Raw genomic sequence first — 7,099 nt, forward strand, 5'->3', positions numbered from 1 at the left:
TCTTGAAATAATAATGTGGTTTCCAAAGGGTTTTTTTGACCTACTTTTCCTCATGTTTGATTATTTTTCAGCCACTTGGGGGAACCAACAGTTGTTTCTTTACACATCCAGCGGATACATAAGCAGCATTTATTCAGTCATATTTCTCTCTTTTGGTTCTGTTTGTTGTCGCCAGTGACTCCTGATGGAAATAGCGGGCGTTCTCGCTGCTAAATGCTCCACTGTCTTCACCATCGAGCTGTTAGCTGCTGAGCAGCTGGTGCACAGCCAGTTTTAAGAACTTTTTTTTTTTACCCTGAAAACAGCTGCTTGGTGCAACAAATACTTAAACTGTATCAGTGATGTGAGCGAACAAAACAGTGAAGGTACGAGCATGAAAACAATGAGCTAACAGATGCTAAAATCTGTCAAGCTGAAGGGAAGTTGCACAATCAGGTAACCTCTGTCAAATTATAGTCATATGATCCACTGGTAATATATGCACCCAGCAGCCACGACATTAAAACCACTGACAAGTGATACAAATAACAGTGATTATCTCATTACAATGCCACATGTCAACAAGTCAGTTGTTTTTCTCCATGCTTGTATATTTAGCATCGACATACAGACAAGAGACCAATCAGACACACAAGCGTGACATTAACAAATTTGCAGGTGCAAACAAGTACAGTGCTACACTTCATAATTACTTATTCAGCTGTTTATCTTAGTACATGACATGTATATGGAAAACCTGAATTGTGCTGCTCAGTTCTAGTCTAATTTGGTTTCAAGTACGACATGCTGAAATGTATTTCCAAAACATAATTCAATCGGCTGAATCGTTAATCGTAGCAGCTATTTGTTCCGTACCAAGAAGATTGGAGAATTCAAGTAACCACGTTTGTATTTGGAAGCATTCCAGCTTCTGGACTTTCAGTGTAGCTAAATCAGCAGCCAAGAAGGCTAGACTGGCTATTTTGCTGCAACCCTGTATCCTAACAATCAAACCAGAGGACACAGGGGATATTTATATTCATTGTCACCAAAACTAAATGAAACACAGTCAATTCTTGAGGTTGATGTGTTCAGAGATCAGAGCGACTTTGACAAGGGCCAGATTGTGACCGCTGAACAACCAGGTCAGAAGATCTTCAAAACAGGAGGTTTTGAGGGGTCTTTCCATTATACAGGGGTTAATTCCCACCAAAAGCGGTCCAAGGAAGGACAACCAGTGAACCAGTGACAGGTCTTGGGTCTCAAGGCTCACTGATGTGTGTGGGAAGCAAAGGTTGGCCAATGTGGTCCGAGCCACTGAAGCTCAAACTGTTGAAAAGTTAATGCTGTCCATGATAGACAGATGTTAGAACACACTGTGCATTCTTTGACACCTACCTAAATTGTTGCAGACCACGCGCACCCCTTAATGCCGATGGTATTTCCCAGTGGCAGCGGCGTCTTCCAGCACTCTGCCACACTGTGAACATTGTTCAAGGACCATGAAATAGAGTCCAAAGTGTCGACTTCTCCTGCAAATTTCTTAGATCTTAATCCCATGTGGATGTGCTGGAAAAACCCATCTGATCCCAGAGGCCCCTACATCTAAACTTGCAGGATTTAAAGGATCTAACGCTGAGGTCTTGGTGCCTGATGTTGGGAGGTCTTGTGGGTCCTTGGTGGGTCAGAGCTGTTTTGGCGACACAAAGGGGGCCCTACAACAGTACTTTGCGTGTGGTTTTAACATTGTGGCCTCTTTAAATTTGGAAGAGTTTTGACCATGATATGCTTCTGAGCAGGACACTGAACAAAAAACATATGCAGTGGAAACCAGCAATTCTGCAGCAGCAGCAGCAACAAAACCTCTTATGCAACAGACTCTTGTTGGAATGACAACATTAGAGGCCCTTTGCTTGAACCTGCAGGAGAAACACTCAATCCAACACCTGACCCACAATTCAACTGTGCGCCTCCATCATGATGGGTCGACCCAGAGCGTGCCAGCAGGCTTTCTTTACTCCCCCACACTGCTTCCAAATTGCCCCTACATCTCCTGTTGCACCTCCACCCACATCTTGCCTGTGTGGGACGATGGAGTTTTCATAACTCCTGTTATCTGTTGTTGTTCTGTCTCGACCTTTGCAGGACTGGTGGAGTTAGCAGCAGCAGCAGACATAATTACCAGATTAGCTGCCTCTCCTCAGTTCCCCTGCTACCTGCCCTCCCTCTCTGCCCGGCAGTCTGGGTGGACAGCACTGGCTTCTCATGTCACTCACCATAAAGTGGGCTCAGGTTTCGGCCGTGGGGCTCGCACATGTGCTAACCGTCGGACCCCCGGCTGCTCCACTCTAATGTCAGTCTGGAAATGTCACCGACATACGTGCACAGAACGGAAAAAGGGCTCAACTTTTTCCGAAAGACGAGAGTTGACACGATTGTGTTTCGTGTACATTGTCTGCGTGCCAATATTTGTTTGACCTAACACAAAGAAACATTGTTGCATTGGAGCTTGTTGTAATTCAGAAGCTTCTCATTTTATAGCTGCAGTCTATGTTTGCTTTGTTTCCCTCGTGGCACACATGCTTAGCCAGATACTTTTACATCCATGTCGCGCAGGTATAATTTCCTGGCTGTAGCTCAACCGGCTATGAAATCACCAGGTTTCATTTCCAGATTGGGTTCACAGTCAGATATCACTTCCCATTTCAGACAGTCAGTGAAGCTTCCAGGCTCTGGGCTCAGACTCCTTCACCTTGGCCTGGGTTTGCCCTGGTAGTCGCACACTTCCTTGCCAGGCCAGCTGCTGGGTTTTCTGTGTCCATGAGACAGCAGTATGTTGGCAGTCTCTCAGGGGGAGGCTCGGCCCAACCGAACGACACAGGATCTTCTTACACCGCTGAGAAAAAAAGAAAAAAAAGAAACGCACGCCGCAGAGTAGTATACTGATTTATAAATGCAGAATGAAAGATCTTTTGTTCTTTCATTTCTGCTGTGTGCTGGCTGTTGCATGTAAAATGAACTCTGGTGGTATTATCCAGTCACATAAGAATTTAACTGATTTTTGTGGCAAGCAGCAGTGACTGTTGCCTATGATTCTGCTCTTCAAAGCTTTGTTTTCCCATGCATGTTTTGTGTGTGTGTGTGTGTCCCTAAACAGAATGATTGCTTTGACTTTGAGATTATAATGTGTTGCATAAACACTCCAGGGCTTCCTCACGAGCAATTATTCAAATCTTAGCACACTGGAAGTTTCCTCCTCCTTCATTATTGTCTCTCTCCAGTTGCTAGAAAAGACTGAAAAGGTCAAAACTGCAATAACCTAATGCCGGTCTTATGACATATAACATGCGTATTTTTAGCCATGCATAGTGTGGTTATAGGGATGGCAATATCAACCTCCCACCACCAGACAAAAATATCTATGAAATCTTGACCTGGCATTTACAGTCTTAAGAAAACAACATCCTCTGTCTTTGGATCTGCTGATTTTTCCTGTAGTACAACCAGGTTTGCATGTGTCTGTATAAATACAAAGTCTTCTCTCAGATGGACTGCACATTTGGTTTGGTTGGTCAGGCTTTAGTGATGCTGCTAGTTTTCCACTAGCGTCACCGTGAGGTTCACATGTAGAGCTAAAACAATGAGGCAGTGGACAAAAAAATAAATTGATAAATCTGATAATCAGTTGTTTCTAATTTTGATAATTCAAGTTTAAAAATGAAATTTTGCTTCTTATCTTGGTCTCACATGAGTGTAATATAGATATTTTGAACTTTCCCAGTTTGCAACACATTTGATGGCTTCACTTTGGAGTCTTGAGCACACACTGATGGCAATTTTTCATTCTGTTTTATAGAACCAATACTGGCTGTCTTACTGTCAAAGAAATAAATGAGGCACTCAAGGAAATAAACATCAGATTGTTTGAGAATAAAAATAATTGTTAGTTGCAGCTGTATTCATGAATTAACATGAGATGTTGACCTTTAGGATGGACTGTGAGTGTTGAGCTCCATCATCGGGTCAAAAGTTTAGTTTGTTTAATGCTTTAATGACCAAAAACCTGCAAAAATAATGATGAATTTAGTGCTCATTAGCAAATATTAGCATGCTAATATGCTAAACTAAGCTACTGTTCAAGGTAAATATTGTGTCAAAGTCCTTATAAGCAATTATTTCAGGCCAACAAGACCAGGACCCTATTGAATGAATGGACAGATGGTCGCTGGGACATAAAGGCTGCATGTATAGACTAAGAAATTGAATCTGAACAAAAAAATGCTTAAAAAGTTTGTGACTTTGACCCACAACAAGGTTGAAAAAGCCGTTTTCACAGCTGGTTACACTCCTGCTATGCATGCAGTTTTCCTGGTGCAGCTGCTGTAAGGCAGGTGAATAGCTTTTGCCAGGACCATTGTAGGCATGTTAGCTCAGAGCTAAGTCCACCCTCACGGAGATGCTACCATACCATGGTGACTTTCTAATTATTTTCTTGTCTCATATTTGCTCAAAAAGGCAACATGAACCTAAAGTTTGCATCAGCTTATCTTATGCCTAAACCTCTATGAATCTGTTTCCATCACTTTCCTTTTATCTTTAGATGGATCTCGTATACCTTGTACACGTTCTTTACCGGGTGAAAATGTTTAGACTTTGAGCATATATTCAGTTACTGCTGAGAATATCCACTATTTGACAATCTTTGCCATCAAAGCCGCTCCTCGGGATGGACGCAGCCCCGACTCGGAGGCCAGTGTTGGGAGAGGGAGGGATCGTTATCACCATCGGCCGAGGCCTTATCAGGTGGTCATCGTCTGTGAAATGCCACAGTGCATCAATAATCAGAATAAGGCTGATACGGCCCAGCAGGTCGCTCACGGTAAACACACGCTGAGCCTTATCACAGCTGTGAGTGCGGCCACAGCGCGGCGGCCCTTTGTCTTTTTTTGTTCGGCGCTGAGCTGCAGAGGGCGGGGGGGCCTCAGGAATGGCTGCACCTCACGAGAAGCAGTTTACACAAGCAGAGGAGCCACACAAAAGACAGATGCATGACTTCCTACGGAGGCGAAGACTGACTCAGAGATTGCATCTTCTCATATCGGAGAGGCTGGAAAAGGCCACGGTGACAGATTGTGGAATTTCTTCTCTTTGTGGTTTCTTTACACTGCGTGCCCAGATGATCTATAATCTACGCTCAGCATGGCTGCAAAGGGAGCCTGCGAGGGGAGGCTTTTATTTGTAGTGGGAGAATCGAGCAGTATTTCACTCGTAACAGCATTGTCCTTAGTGACAGCTTACATCTGTGAGTATTAAGTGGTCAATGTGCGCTGATTTGCTGCGTAATAAAAAGGGATCTATTTGGAGGAAGTTCGCTGCCTAGAAGAAACACCACGCTGCAACTCATCTGTTCCATCTGTTAGCAGTTTTGCAAAGTAGAGGTCACGGACTTCGCCTTGGCATACTTATCCTTTTTAGGTAGCGGCACAGCCAAGCTATTCAATGAAAAGTCTGAGGGTTGATCGTGTGGTTTGATCCATTTAGCAAGAATAGCTGCGGATTTTCTGATAACAGAGAAGACGCAACAAAGGGAGCTGAGAGGAGGGAATGTTTGAGCGCCACATGTAGCAGGAAATCCATCCAAAGTCGTTCTATCATTGACTCTGTTTTGTCTAAACTCACATAAATCAGTAACCGACAGCATTAACATCAGAAGCACTGCCTCTTTCAGAAGTCCAACTCTTTGTTGCAGTGCCACCCTCTGGCCTTTTCTTGTAAGTTCTCGGTTTGCAACATAATCTCTTCCATATGAAACTGATCTTTTAATCTTTGAAAGTCTCCCTCCGAGCCAGAAAAACTAATTTGAGGGGAATTCAGGTCATCGTGTTGGGAAGATGAGAAAATGTCTCGGATGATAGAGGACATTATCTGAACACGTTGAAGTGAACCGTGTGACCCGACCAAACGTAACACATGCAATTCATTTGAATGGGAGAAAATATGGAACAAGAAAAATGGATCTCTGTCAAGGCAGGAATGCCAGTTTCAGAAGCACTCCCAGCTGGAACTAAAGCTGAATTACGAAACTATGTGATTTCTTATTCCGTCTCAATAATTAATGGTCCTCTCAAGCTTGTTTGAAAGTTGCTGCCTGCCTGCCCGGCAGTGATTCATTTATGTTACCTGCAGCTACACAACTTGTAATCCTGACTTGTTAAAGGGTGAAAGGTGACATCAAGCCTCAGGCTGAACATGGGTGAGGCCTTTTCAAAGTAACTGCAAAGAAATAAGACTGGAAGCCTCTCGAAGCCCAGCAGCTATCTATTTTTAACGTCCTCCTTTCACAAGTCCGCGCACTGCTCTGTCTCCTGCCTACATGCGCTATTCAGCTGACTTAAATCTGATGTGAGTGAGCTTTTGGAAGAGGAGGGATGTTGTCGGACCCCCACCTGGTTCCTTCCTGACTTTGCACACAGCAGGATGTGTGACTAAGCAGCAGCTCGCCGGTCTCTCTGGGCAGGCTGCCTGCAGGAAGACGGCACAGAACACAGTTTCATATTCTCTTTCAAGAAGTGTGCATTAATAAAGATTGTGCCAGGCAGCTCTGAATTTTGTAGGGTAATGTTAACGTGGCGCGGTTCAAGGAAAGGGCGCCGTCCTCATTTTCTGAAGTGTGAACTGATGAGCGGCAGAGGAAATGTGTCGGGTTTTCTCCTCTGGAACGTAGCCAGTGTTTGGTTTGCGTGTTTGTCAAAGCACTTCAGATGCTATAATGAGAGAAGGAAAGAAAAAAAAAAAAAAAGCCCCTTCGTACTTCACAGCAATTCACTTCCCACCATGTACAGAGCTGCATCACTTGAAGTTCTGTCGCATGTTTTTCAGACATTTGCAGGCATTCCAGGTGACATTTTTACTCCTGAAGTTCCATAGTTAATGTTGTAAATGAGGATGGGCTAAAACTAAAACTGTTTGTACTGTAAGCTGATCCATGCTGAGATTATTCTTTATTTATTATGTTTATATTTCTGAATATAAATTGTCCATTGTTTTGAAAACCCTGAATTATACACATTTATGGGCTTATAATTGTACTTTTTGGGGTCTAGTAGAGTGTATGGAGAGT

At 43.5% G+C, this 7,099-nt stretch overlaps 1 protein-coding gene across 1 annotated transcript in view; it reads left to right on the top strand.

The window, feature by feature from the left end:
* Positions 1-7,099, top strand: part of nxn (nucleoredoxin) — a 68,855-nt gene that overhangs the window by 60,078 nt on the left and 1,678 nt on the right. The window lies entirely within an intron of this gene.

Source organism: Stegastes partitus, unplaced genomic scaffold (genome assembly GCF_000690725.1).
Source record: "Stegastes partitus isolate 25-593 unplaced genomic scaffold, Stegastes_partitus-1.0.2 Scaffold591, whole genome shotgun sequence".
NCBI classification, from domain to species: Eukaryota; Metazoa; Chordata; class Actinopteri; family Pomacentridae; genus Stegastes; species Stegastes partitus.